The sequence below is a fragment of the Lepidothrix coronata genome, unplaced genomic scaffold (assembly GCF_001604755.1).
Source record: "Lepidothrix coronata isolate B3197 unplaced genomic scaffold, Lepidothrix_coronata-1.0 Scaffold216, whole genome shotgun sequence".
NCBI lineage: Eukaryota > Metazoa > Chordata > Aves > Passeriformes > Pipridae > Lepidothrix > Lepidothrix coronata.
The window spans coordinates 1,001,731-1,016,741 of record NW_016690396.1 but is presented as its reverse complement, the minus strand read 5'-3'; positions in this window follow the sequence as shown (position 1 = coordinate 1,016,741).

Sequence of the window (15,011 nt, the reverse complement as noted above, 5' to 3'; positions counted from 1 at the left end):
TTGAAATCTTTTCTTTGTTGAAGACACTTCTGCCAGAACCCAAGGACAAACAATTAAGACCTGTTATCTTGGGTAGAGCTTATTTCCACAGAGTCCAAGACAAGTTTGTCAGCATGAGAACAAAACATCACCCCCCAAATTCTTCCAGTTTAACTTTAGCCAAATCAGCTCCACACACACCTTTAGACAATGTCAGCTTTCGTGGGAGCAATAGTCGAAGAATCTGCATGTACTGGAGAGAAGCTCAGAGGAAATGTGTCCTGTAAGAAATGTACATTTTACTTTCATTTAAGGGTGTCTGAGCTTTCACAAAGGAGGGACTTAGCAGAGTGAGTTATCAGGGCTTATTTGGACAGACAGCAATCTACAAGCACAGACAAAGATTTAGACAGCTGCAAGTCAGATGTAAAGAAGTTCTGCAGATGACCAAGACATTTAGAAAGGACTTATCACGTGTTTAAATAAGAATTGGACTCCACAGATTGACACGCACGATCTCAGCTGAGATGACATGCTGCATTTCTGGACTAAGAAGTAGTTTATTTCTCCTCAATATAGTTATTCCACCTGTGTTTGCTCCTGTGACAGTTTGGCTGATCCAACTGTTTATAAATCCAGTGTGACTGGCTGTTTCTGAAGTATTCCAGATGTTAAGGAATTAAATGGGGTGAAGAGTGAAGGGAGGGAAATGAAAAGTCAGTTCATGGATACATTAAAAGACTTTGATTCATTCCATAGTAGGACTGAAGAGACACTGTTTTCATGAGGCTTGGGTTATAGTTTGGTTCTAGGCAAAGCCAAGACCATCTACCTTTGCCTTATTCTGTTTCTGAGGCTATGGACATGCACAGATCTGATATATGAAAAAGGGCTGACATGCTATCTTCATGACAAACACTGAAGCCTAAAATACCTAGGGAGCCTTTTCTCTCTAATCCCTGGGTGAGACACTAGCTCATGTGGGTTAGAGAGCTTGGCTGACGCCTCTGGGCTTTGCTATCCACACCCTGAACTACAGTACAGCTGTGATCACATTTGCATCTCTCTGTAGATAGAGTCATCTTCTTGCAAACCTTCCAACAGTCTTCCTGCAAATCCTATTTTGATTCTGCCTGGTAAAGTTGAAGAGATCCTGCTCCTTGGGTTATCTTCTTTACTGATTTGTTTAGACTGAGATTGTTCTAACTGGAAAAATTATATCTGATCTTCATGAAGACATTTTTAAAGACAATCTTTTATGATAAGACCATACTTAATCAGAGTGGTTTCTTTTAAAAGTGCTGTGGTTTAATGCGGTTTGTTAACATCCTATTGAAAACACACTGATTATAAAGCCATTCATATGAGAGCCAAAAGCACACAGTTTCTTCCTGATGCACTGGCAATAAGTCACATTGAAAAAAAACTAACTTTTTAACTTCATTCATAATCTGTAAACAGACTGTCAAGAATGAATCCCTGTGCTGCCTTCTTTCCTAGCACTCTCCACTGTGGCCTCCACTTCAGGCTTTCACAGAGCTCTGCTATCCCAGCAATTCCACTCTACTCTCTTCAGCTTAGTCCAGAGAAGCCAGTTCTCACTAAAATGATACCCCATATTTATAACCTAAAGTTGGAAATGTCAGGTGGTGTTTCCCCATTGCCATGGTATGCTGCAGGTCTTTTCAGAACACAGTTAGACCAAGAACTGATTTAAATTATGGCTGTAGTGCCATCAAATGTGATTTTGCTTGTACAAATCTAAAAGCAGGCCATGTGCCAAATGATTCCTATAAAGCAGTTCATTTATACACTCCTTATGTAGCTGAAGTGCAGCTTTATCTAGAAGAGAGAAATTTCCTCAGACACACACAATAAAACTGTTTTCAAAACCATAAATCTGCTTAATGTTGACTACTTGTTCACTCAATAAAATAAATTGATGTTATAGTATATTTTTTGGCACACTATTAGCATATGAACAGACTTTTTTCTATTGTTTAAGAAAAGGAAAGAACAGCAGTGAGCATTTATTCCTCACTCCTCTATGCCTGTGTTCCCTAACTTCCTGGGATTCCTCATCTGGGCCCATATTAGGGCTGCACTTGGGGGGGTTAAAAAAAATTGTGTCATTCTCACTGAATAATTAATCAGGAAGTGAAGCTAATCAGATATCCCTAAAGGAATATATTAATATGGCAGCTTTAGGTATTGCACCTGAAATCACTTCTCTTTTGGTCGTAGTACATTTAAATGCTTCCCTAGGCATGCTGATTATCGACAGCTCAGTTTTTGCATGTGGATCATTGTTCCTGAAGCAAGTTTAGTTAGACAGTCTGCTTTTTGGTTGTAGGAAAAAAATCTTACCTTGTCAATTTTGCAAGCCATTGCTAGTCAGAGAATGAGCAGTTGGTAAGAAAACAGCATCCTAAGCTTTCCTGAACCTGACAACCTTTCCTTTCCTCTAAACCTGAAAACCTTGTCCAAGATAGAGCAAATGGAACAACTGCAGAAGTACCACCCTCCATTTAAGTAAGGCAGCAGCTACTGTCTTATTCATGTACTTCTCTCTGAGCTTGTTTTCTTTTCTGAGGCTACTTAGTAATTTCTTCAGCTTAATGAGCTACCATTTGGCAATCATGGAGCAACTTTGATTTAGTGATGTGACAGCCTTAAAAATATGCAGTAAATGTGCTTAGAGCTGGCTGCTGGCTCTCTGGCATGCTAGCAGGTACTGACTTCAACTTAAAACGTATTTTGCTACTGACAGAAACTCTGTGTTGTTTCTGTGTTAGTCGTACTGTATGTCAACCTCTGTCAATGTGGGACTGCTTGCTGTTGTCACATGAAATTAGCCTAACATGTAAACTTATTCACTTGTGTATATTGACAGCCAAGGGAGATTTTTAATTCAGAAAGATTTTCCAAGCAGAAGGAAAATACATATAAGAAGTTCACTTGCTGTCTCCAGTCTAATTGAATTTTCTAATATTTTAAAATTACAACCATAATCCTTGATGCTTGTAGTTCAAGCTTCCCTTGATAACACAGCTAAAAAAAAATCAGAATGCTTATCCTTGGGAACAAAAACTACGTTGGCTTCTAAATTAAGAATTGATAGTACGGAAGGCTATTATGTAACAGACCCCAAAGAAGTATTAGTACTCTTTTCCAGAAAGTGACACTTCTCAACATTATTTAGTGATTTCCTCTGATACAAATGTAATCCCATTGTCCCTTTGATAAGCCTCATTCAGAAGTCAGTGGAGGCAAAGGATGTAAAAGAGAAATAGAATGGAAACAACTGAAAAAGCTGAAAGGAACAAATGGGAACCTGTCCCATTATTCATTACCATTTTTTTCCTCAAAAATCTGGGGGGAGTCTACACATGTTCCTTAGGATTAGAGAACAGATCTTGCTGCATTGGAAAATTTGTATTTAAGGAACAAAACCTCAGGTATATCTTTGTCATGTAGACCCAAATGTTTACACCATCTCATTGATATCCATTTTTGTGATTGCTTTTAGACTTAATTTGAAGAAAATTCTGAAGTGTGGCTATTAAACCAGTCAGATAATAATGAAGAAATAATACTCTGTTAGCACAGTACAGTTCACTCTGTTATCTAACAAGAGAGTAGAGTTTCAGGTACCTGTATCCAAAAGCCTGTGTGGTTTTTGTTAATTAATTTGGTTAATTTGGTTTTGTGTTCATTACAGAAATTTTTCTTCGGACTCCATCATTGCAATTATCAGCAACAGGTCTACATGATGATATTATCTCTGTATTGAGTTCAAGGAATCCTAAAAGCTTTTTCTTTACTTACGGAACTATATTATATGTCATTCAGAACTTTGATGCCTAGTAACTAAAATACATTTTAAGCATGCTATAATTGGGACTTATTTTTTACTTGTTTTGATTGTGGCAAAAAAAAAAGGATTTAAGAAAAAAAATCAGTTGTAGTATTATTACAGTATAACTTTGCTTGGGTTTTGGCTAAAGATAGAATTTCTTTTAAAAGAATAAATTAATAATGTAGTGTTGTGGTTTAAGAATGGTATTCACCAATTTAGTACTCCCACTAAAACCATGCACCTCTCCCCCTCCCCCATCCAACTGGAGGCACAAAAAGCAAAGATCATGTGTTGAGTTAAGAACAATTTACTGGAACAACAATGAAATAAGAAAACAAACAATAACAGCAACAATATTAATGAAAAAAGGTATAAGAAAATAAGTGATTCACACAGGAAACAAACCCCCCAATAATAGACAACACTGAATGGCCCCCTCTGCCACGTATTCTTGACTGGAAGGAACCCCTTCTCTTGGAAGAGGGTCCCTTTTCCAATCCCTGGCAATGACATGAGGTGATATTGAATAATCTCTGTGTCCTGGCTGTGCCCCCTCCCAACTACTGCAAAAATTAACCCTGTCCTAGCTGGAACCAAGACACATAAGCTTAGCCAAGGAGCACTTAATCTCCATGAAATTAAGTGGAATAGCACTAGAAAGCTAAATAAATGTTTTTTTTTAATCCTTATCAGAGAATAAATTCCTACACAAGTTTCAATGCCAGACAAGAGCAAAACAATTGGATAAAATAGGTGTACCCTGTTCTCTCACTCAGAGATCTCTCCAGTGAAGTTGATTAAGGTGTCCAGTGTTTCCAGCCATGCACATAAATTTTGCATCTTGCTTTCCCCAGATTAAATATTAAGCCCATATTTTTCCTAGCAGTAAACCCTATTTATAACAGAAGATCAGAAACTGATTTTTTTATGCATTTATCTGTGTAAGTACCTATATATTTTTGCTAGCTGGAATAACAATAGACTGATAGTAAGATATTGATGGTATTTGCTAGCATTTGCTGTAATGAAGGTGGTCAGACGTTTTCTGGATGACGTTTTGTTTTATACCTAGGAAGAAACGGGTTTCTCTGGCTCCCCAGACACACTCTTATCAGCAAGTAAGATATCGCTAAAGAATGTGTTATAGTTATTCACGTTTGTGGGAGTGTGAATAACATTCATACTAGATTTCTCATGCAAAGAGATGCCAGGAAATTCTTTGTATTCCTGGTGATTTCAATAGTCTGCCAAGATAAGGACCATTGATTTGATTTGTTATCTCTTGTGTACTTTGAAAACAATCATGATTCCTAATTTTAATTTTTTTTTTTCACACAGAATATGGATAGGGCATGGCAATGAATATAAAAAATATAAACAGATATATATACATGTTTATTTTAAAACTTTAATGAGTTTTTCTTAAACTATTAGTATTTTAAAGATTTTATCTACAACCAAAATAAGGCATATAATCATGGCATTTTCAGAGGGCTGTGGACTGCCTTCTCTGCTTCTTTATGCCAATTAAGTGTGCTTTTTTTCCCCAGTGAAGTAAGATTTAATTACTGCAAATTAATAATAACCATTTAATTTGGAAAATATGGCTAGGAGTCATGTTACTTCATTAAGAATAAAGAAAGTATTTATTTGGTCTGTTCAGAAGTGATGACTTCTCAGTTATCTGCTTATATAGGAATAGCCCTTTCACAATATCACTTGTGTCTCTTGTATAAAAGGAGATGTTTGTTTACTCCTGTCTTTTCAAATCCATTTCACTCAATTTCAAATCTCTTTGCTAATTCACGTTGCTATAAAGGCCCTTGACAATATTCAGTGTCTCTTCTTTCCCGACTGGCACCAGCTTAAAAGACTAAATATCAAGAGAGCCAGTTGGATAATTGCAGGTAAGGTGAGGTTGACTGAATTTTAGCTTTTCAGTCAACACGTTTGCAAAAATCTCATTCCATCATCTCCAGACTATTTGCAAATATAGCCAGAATATACCAAATACTATTCTCAGATTGGAGGAGGGGTCTGGAGGAGACAGAAAAAGAGGTAAAAGAAAGGCAAAGGAGCAGGGAAATAAATGTTTTGCAGGAATAGCAGTTGCCTTCCCCTTCCAGAGTGTGTTGTGTCAGATGCTCAACAACCCATGTCTGGCTGTGCTGGTGCCTGTATGCAGGCACAGAGGACTTCCCATACAACCAGCACATCCCCAGGATGGCCCCAAGGGGACCCAGGGGTTCAGCAGAGCCTGTACCTCCTCTGCTGCCTGCGAGGCACAGCTACTTACTATGTACTAAGAAGAAAAACAACAAGAAAAAAAAGTGAACATATTGCAGATACCTACAAGAATGTACATAAAATGCACTTGGGAGATGTAAGTACATTGCCTTATGCCTTATCATACTGCATGGTGCCCCCACTGCAGTGATATAATGTTACTGTGCATCTTGGCACATGAAATCTCTCCCCTTTGTTGTTCTATCCCTATGATTAGATTGCTGGTTTGATAGCAACATTTTGTGTTTGGTTTCTTAGAGTATTTCTCGTTTGTTTTGCTTTAACATTACATTTATCGTGTCTTTCATAACAAGTACATTGTGGTTCTGAAAACCTCATTACTGCTCCTAACATGGTACAATGTAATTACCCTGTTTTGTTTTGGGAGTTTTGTTTCTTTTGTTGTTTTTTCACCTCTGCTCATTTTTCTTGCTCTCCTGCCCCTGCCTAACAAAGATTCACTGAAATAGAAAGCAGGCTGGGTAGTAACTGCCTGTTATGTTTTTGCTTAATGTACTGTGCAAAATATGACAAGGGTGAATGTTAGTAGAGGTAACAGAATGTTACATCAAAATGTTTCTTTATTCCAGCTGTTAGATCCTCTGTATGCAATAGGTAGAAAAGATGTTTAACAAACTGGGAGAGTAAGTTGTAAATCTAAAGGTCAGAAAATTCAACTCTTCATTTTCTTTCTATTTTCTTTCCCTAAATAGGAAAAATAAGGTGATGAGATAGTGTAGTGTCTAAGTCTAATGTTTTTACTTTTTTCAGTCATTACTTTCTTAACTTTCTTGAATATTCATAATATAAGTAATTTTTTCAATACACACTGCAGAGAAATCTCTTTGTGGCATATTGCAACTGATCATGATTGCTAGCCCCTTCAGCTAGATGCTATTCAACTAAGAAACCTTCGTGTTAATTTAATTCAATTTAAAACACTCTCAGCATCCTCCTAACAAACTGTATTAATAAACCATTCCAGTCTGACACACATTTTGCAAATTACAGTCACTGTGAAAACGATTTAATTTATCTAATTAATGAACATTTACTTTAAATGCTAATCTGTCACAACACCACATGTATTTCTTACATTTTCTGAAAGAATACACTCTATTTTCAGTCTCCATACACAAGACATGAAACAGTTGCTGTCACTCATACTCTTTCTTACTCTAACTTTGATTCTTATCCTTGTGAGGTATCTGCATGCCAATTTTTGTTGCATTGTTAATCTGAATATATTCATCCTGCATACACTCATTACCCTGGGCTATCTCTGGTATTCCAAGAAAAGATGCAGCATGATGTACATTCATTGTTTCAATTCTATACTTCTATTTGTTTATTTGTAAATCAATCTATTCCAAGCCTCAAATCGAGGCTTGCAATGTCAGATGGAATCAAGAATCATCCAATTCCCTGGCTTCTGTTTTGACAGAAAATCCAGGTTTTCCTGCAGACCTTTTCATAAGATCTACTCTGGAAAGAAAATATATCTCTGTAGGTGAGAAACATACAACTATATTAGCAAAAGCTGCCAAGTAGGCTGACTTAAAAGTCAGCGTCAAGTGTAAATTTAATATACAGGAGGTGACACATTTGTTATATTTAAATTAGACTGTGGGAACCTGCTTCAAGAAGTATCGAGAGCTCAGGGCACTACAATTATCATGATCAGATGCATCTAGAGTAATGGATAGATATGCTTATTTTGTAAAGGAACAAATGTGTGTAATTGCATAATTGCTTCAACAATAAATGTCCTGCAGGGTATCTGCGTATGGAAGCTTAATTATGATACATGTTTTTTTTGAAAGAATCAGGAAAAAATTAAGTTCAGAGTTGTGTGTAATCATGTGTGCTTTTTTAGGTTTTGGAAAATAAGCTCTCACTTTAACTGAAAGAAAGCACAAGAGTGTTTAAAATGCCAGTTTAGAAATTGATGTATATTTCTGGATTTCCTTTGTCCCCCATCCCCTATTAAAAGACATAGAGGAGCCAGTCACAGCCCTCATTCCAAATGACACTTTTCAGCATTTCTTTTGGCTGTAGTATTGGCACATGGAGTTTATAGATGATTATTAGCATTGCTTTGCACGAATCTCCACTTCCTGCCCATCTCTGACACATCTACCCTGAAAGCCCAGGTCACTAATCCAAGCAAAAGCTGGTTGCTGTAGAAAACAGGACCTTACATGGAGAAAACTTTTGGGTACTCACAGACTAAAGATTTTAGTACAGCCCTTGCTAGTAGCCAAAAGTTTCCTTTGCTTCATGTGCCAGTGGAAATGAGCTAAACACATCAGCTGATAGCATTCATCCTTGCTGTTTTCTGCGTTCTGTATATCCAGTATATCCAGTATACATATTCACATGTTCCCAATGCAATCACCAAATAGGCAACCCCATGCAAACTTTATGGAGTTCTATAATACTTTGTATTTCAGAACTATAGAAGAAGAATATGTTTCATAGTTAGCATTCTTCACACAGTTGCCTTTTGGAATCTTTAAAGTCCTTCTGTGCAGGCAGAAGAAACTTTATTTTTCTATCAGGACTATAAAATAACCTACCCAAGTGAAATATTTTAGGTTATACTGCAATTCTTCCGTTTGCTGCTGAATTCTAAAATTTCTTTTAAAGATTTTCTCCTGAGATGCATCAATGAACTATTTCCTCTGCTTATCTCTTCAAGAATCTGAAAAGTTAAGATATAAAATGTATTACCTCATAGGAAATGTTTCTGTGAATTAGTTTACAGGATACCTGACTCTGAGCCTCTAGTCTTGTGGTCATAACAGTCCTATTTAAAAGCTGCGGATCTATCTCTTTCTTTCTCTTCAATTTCCACGCTTCCTTTTAGACATTCATAATTAACAGCAAATATCAGATTTGATTTGATTTCTTCCTAATCCTTGACAGAAGCTGTATGGGAGATGCTCACTTCACAATCCTGCTGATCAGAGCTGGGTAAATGAGTACTTCTATCAGGAGGGCTCATGCCTTTGAAAAGGTTTAAAAAAGGCTTTTATTTGAGAATAAAAAACAGGCAGATAGACGTCAGTCTGGGAACTTCAAAAAAGACAAGCCTATCTGTCCCTCTCTAATTCATTATGCTGGAAATTTTGAAATGTTTTCCCCTAAGCCTTACCCAGCAGAGTTAGTATTTACAGGGCATTACATGAAATAACCTGTTATGCCATGGGGAAAACATGATGGAAGGGGAAAAAGAAGATAACTGTATAATACGAATTTTAGGGAAAAAGCTTTCTATTTTCCTTATGGGCAGAGAGTAGGTGGAGTGTAGATCAAACCTTCCAAAAAGGATCAGACTGGTCTCAAGGTTCAAGTATACATTTCTAGATGAAACATGCATCCAGGCAAAAAATATCTTGACCGATGGCTGTTTTGCGAATATGAAAATGCTACAAAGCTGAACCTGACTTGCTCTTTGCCCTATCACTCCTCCTCTCAGCGCACATGGCTCTCCTTACTTTCATTATACATGCTTCCATCTTCCCTGTGGCACCTATTAGCGACTTCCTTTGAAGATACCAATCAAAAATTTGAAATGCTAAATTTTTCAGTACTGGTTGAAAAGGAAGGCTTTTATGGAAGCTGAAGGATGAGGGAGCTCACCAGTTGCTAAGTGGCCATGTACTTCAGTAAGCAGGGGAGTACTTGGGAACCAAATTTCTGGACTCCAGTATCTAAATCCTTCTTTGTCTTGGCCTTCAGGGTGCATAAATACTTCAGATGATAAGAGGTCTTTCCTGGCTTGTGGGAACTTCGTGGGGGTAAGTACATTTAGAAAGAGCACACACTGTCATGGACCCATGATATGAGAGGCCAGATGTCTGTGGGGACAAGTTTTGGCTGTTACAAGATTTGCATCTGGCTAAGCAAACTTCCTCTCCAGGTAACAGCCAGCATAAGGAGCATTCTGACCTATTAATAACCAGCTTTGAAATGATCCAGAAAACAATCTATAACTTGCACATAATTAAATAAGATTTTCAATTTGAAGAGTTTCCATCATCCCTTCTCCTTAAACTTTGAAATAGTTTACAAGGTGAAACTGTGGTTTAAGCAGACTTTTTTAGTATGTATCAACAGCTATGTTGAGGAAAAAGAAGATGCAGGAAATTTAGGTAGTTTTAAAGCACTGTTTTTTGCTGCTGATGTTCGATTCTATTTGTTTTATAACAAAACAAACTTGTACAGTAGGAAAACAAAAGAAAAGAAAATGCAGCTTCTGTCTGTCAGCTTGTTTGTCTGGAATTTCCTTTCCCTGCAGCCTTGCTGCTGGGGTGCTACAGGCACAGTGCAACGGCTCATCAGCCACTGTGAAACTCAGCAAACTTTTAGCAGCCTTATATTGTTTAAAGCATTGCTTTTGGGTTGCAGTCTTATGGCAATGTTGCAAAAAGGTGGGTGTATTTTTGCTGGCTGGACTCAATGTATATTAGACAGAAGTCAGGAAAAGAAGCTCAGGAAAGAGGAAAAATCAGGAGAAAAATAACATGCTGGGGAAACAATAAGAGCTGGAATCCAAGAGTCTTGCCAGCATTGTCAGAATTAGTTGGAGCTGGTGGAGGTGAAGACGCTGCTTAATTTCTCCTCTGCATTGAGTCTACTGGGATATATTTCTCAATTAGACTAATAAAGGCATTGGGGTAAAAATAATTTCTCCCACTTCCTATAGTTGTCAATATGCCACGTCCAAAAGACGGTGACAGACCCTTTCCAAAATATTAGCCTCGGAAAAGTGCCTGTTAGTGATTTCAGTATTCAATATACCATTCCCTTTTTCAGAGCTAGATGTAGTCTTGCTGATCAACAGCCTGGTCAGGAACACTGGGATGAGTTTAGATCAAACTTATGCAGACTGAATTAGTTTTTCTAACTGTTTTTTCAGTGTATGATTACTTTTGAGAGAAAATCTAGAATATAGGTTGAAATGGACCTTGACAGAACAAGGGCTGTAGGGTGGTTATCATTGTGTGACTAAATCAAACTTAATCTTTTGACACGGTTCAGTCTCCTCTCAACCTTTAATTATATCTGTTGTTCTCCCTTCAATCTGCAGCAATATGTTAATATCTTTTAGTAGCTGAGCCATTATATCTAATTAAGGGATTGCAAATAAATAGGGGTGGACAGTTCCAAACATACAATAGCTGCAAATAAATAGAGAGGGACAGCTCTCAACATATGGCAATGAATGCAGCCATAAGGCTTAAAATATGTATTTAAACTGCCAAATTTTATGAGCAGCTTCCAACTGGCTTTCATTTGGCTTCATCTGTATGTCTGACAATCATTGTAAATGCAGGTTTTGTGCCATATCATTTTTGTGCTCAATGGCTAGAATTTATGCATGCAGCATTCATTTGCACTATAGACTGAGACTGTTCAGAGAAGAAATATTTTATATTTGAACTCAATATACTGGATGTAACTATTACTGCAAAGTAATAGTTCATGTTACTATTACTTTCTGGACTAATACAAGGATAGTCATTATTAATATCTGTTACCAAGTCTCAGTGTTCTCTCTCCATCTTTTTAAGGATTCTTTACTAATATTCTAGAAATATTATTCAACTGTCCAGTCTTTATCAAATTGTTATCCAATGTTTATCAAACAAACCTTAATAATTTTCACTTTGATGTAAAATAGTCATTGTGGCATTTCAACAGAAAAGAGCCACTTTAAGAACTGCATGAGCATCCTCCCAAAGGAAGCAGTAGATGCTAAAGACCCTACAATGAAATAAAAAAGATCTCTTAGAAAATATGCTGTTCCTCCACCCAGTTGCCATCTCCTTTTTACAGCCCACGTAGTAACCCACCTTTTCCGTTCTCCTACCCAAAATAAGGACCAACTTTTCTTATGCCTTAGACCTGATGGGTACTGTCTCTGAGTTCTTCTACTGCTAGTTAACTTTTGAGTGTTCATCAATTTCAGATAAAAAAAAGATGGGTAGTACTATTTTTAAACATGAAACCTGTAATTTTCAGAGTAACATTAATGCATAACTGCACAAAGCAATTAGGTCACTTTACTTGAAAGGTCAGGGACTTTTTGAAAACTGATTTTGCACTTTAAAATCCCGTCTGACCAAATACAAAATGAGTAAAACACGTTCTTAAGGCTCTTCAAGCAGGGTATACTACCCTGATGCCACCCGATTGAACCTCCTCTGGTACATAGACCGAGTGTCATCAGAACCAATCAAAAGAAAATTTAACAAAATGGTTCCTAATAAAAGTAGGTTTTAGCTACAAGATTTTTTGTGACCAAGATTAGGAGACCAAAGCCTTCAGGGAAAAATGGGGGGGGAAAAAGCACTATGGCGAGGACACCGTGCAAAGGGTTTTTTCAAATTTATTTTTAAGGAAAACATGAAAAAAATTCTTTTTATGTGGGGGATAATTTTAGCAGCATTTTAAACGCTGGAAGTATGATACCTATACACTGTGAAATGCACCCATTGCATGAAATATGCTATATAACTGGCAACATGTAAGGTAAATTAGTGTAATAAAAGTAAATGCAATTTCTGCAATTATACTATTGCAAATATTAAATTCATTCAGATAAAGAGTGAATATGATTTGCATCTGTGAAATTAAGTTGAGTATTTCTCATGAGGAGAATCTGAACCTCTAATGCAATCCTGTTAATTCGAAAAATAGAGGTTATTTTGGATATTGTACAACAATGTGTTATCCCCTCCTTTTGAAGTGACAGAACAACCTGGACCCTTCCTCTTTCTTGCTGATACAAATTATTTGCTTATGTCCTTTATAATTACCATTTCCCATTTCCACCTGTCAGCTCTAAAATGTAATCTAAATTCAGGTACCTAACAATAATTTCTTTCTCAGCTGTTTGTTTCTGTTCCTTCCATCCTTCCTGATCCTGCCTGAAGCAGAGGAAGGTACAATTGCAAGGAAGGCCTGCAGGATGATGAGACTTCACCCAGAAATTGAAGGTCTGACCTTACACCTCTGCAGTCAGCTGGTGGTTCTGCCATCCATGTCAGTTGTGGCATCTTATGGTAATTCACAGTATAATGCTTTTCTGGGGAGAAACACTTTACAACTCATTGATTACATTTGTCTTCAAAACAAGAATGGTTTGGGCCTTACAAATTGATAACTTGCATGAGAACTACTCAGTATGTTGAATTAGAATGAAATCCCCCCTCAAAGTAAATTCTAAATCTCAAGTTTCACTCTGCTTTTGTAATTGGAAAAAAACCTGGTTATAGACACATAGTAGTTGTCACCAACAAAGTGGTAACTTACCCTGTCATCTCTATGGATTTTACTTTTTTTGTTTTATTATAATCCATAGGCATTATTAGATGCTAATCATTGCTTGGATAAGAGTTTTCATGAACATACTATTGGTGATTCATGGTTTTTTCCATTTTCATTTGAGGAGATGTCACATATTTTCAGTGTCTGGTTAGTTCAGTCTCATGTTTTTTTGGTTTTTGCTAGCTGTTTTAACTACTGTTGTAAGAAATAAAGAAATATGAATAAATGATGGCTGGAGAAATCTATGGAAAAGGGTGGAATAAAATCTTTGTGAAGAAACACAAAAAATAGCTTTATAACTTGCTTAAAAATTAAATTATGTATAAAGTAATTTAAAAAATTATTAAAAAAACCCATCCTGATTAAGAAAGGTAGTAGATTAGATTTATTGGTTGCCAAGACAATTTGTGGTCATTTTGTCTTGCTATGTGTACACTTGTTATATTTCTGCATGATGTTATGGGCCTGGAAATGACAACATGATAAAGACAAAATATTAAAATTTGAATAAATTTTAATACTCTTATCAATTTCTCCTTAAGTTGCACTGTTAAATTATTTGTTTATGGAGGTTATTGCCAATGTGATGACTTGGAAACATCATCTTTTATACAGAGAATCAGAGGTAGAAAGAGACATTTTTGAGATACAATTTTAATGCTTTTTATCTTGAACAACATCAGAAACTATTCGCATAACTGTAACAACAATGGTTCTCGTTTCCTTTAAGGTGTCCTTTTTTTTGTTTAAATCAACATTAAAATCCTCAGAAGGGTGGGAATTTTGAAATAAATTCACTAGAAAAACAAAGATACTATCTTTTGGTCAATTCTATAGAGGACAACTCTGGAACTCATTTTGAAACAGGTGTTTTGATTATCAAACACTATGTTTGTGTGCAAATGGCACCTTGGAAAATTATTATATTGACACCTTATTATATACAAATAGTTAATGCTTTTGGAAGATCAAATTAAATTTATAAATTATTGAAATACTTTATGATTAATGTGAATCCTTATAACTATTTTTCCTTTCTGACACTATTTTATACATATTTTCATGACACTGTCTCCGTGTATTTGAGATACACTTGTGTTCAGTTTAAGACCTTAATTAAGAACAACTGACAGCTCCCCTTAGCACCTCTGGTAGATGGATCTAAGAAAATATAGGCTTTGCCACACACATCTAGAAAATTATAGCACTGCTACTCTTCAAAAGGTTATGGATATTTTCTCATACAATATTTATTACAGTCACATCCTGAAGCTATAATCCATGGTGCCAAGTTGACCCCTACACATAATTGTACTGCGTGTTCCACCCCACATCAGTCACACAGAATAGTGGTAGCAGGCCTAAAGGTTCAAAGGGTGTTATTTTTAACCAGATTCTGGATTTTGTTATTTTATGTTATCATTAACAATTCATGAAGCACTTATTGGAACTAATAAACTGATTGCAAGCTAGAGAAATGAATTGATTAATATGAAATGTAACACAGAATAGTGATAAGCTTATTTCTATTGTAATTAATGGAAAATAA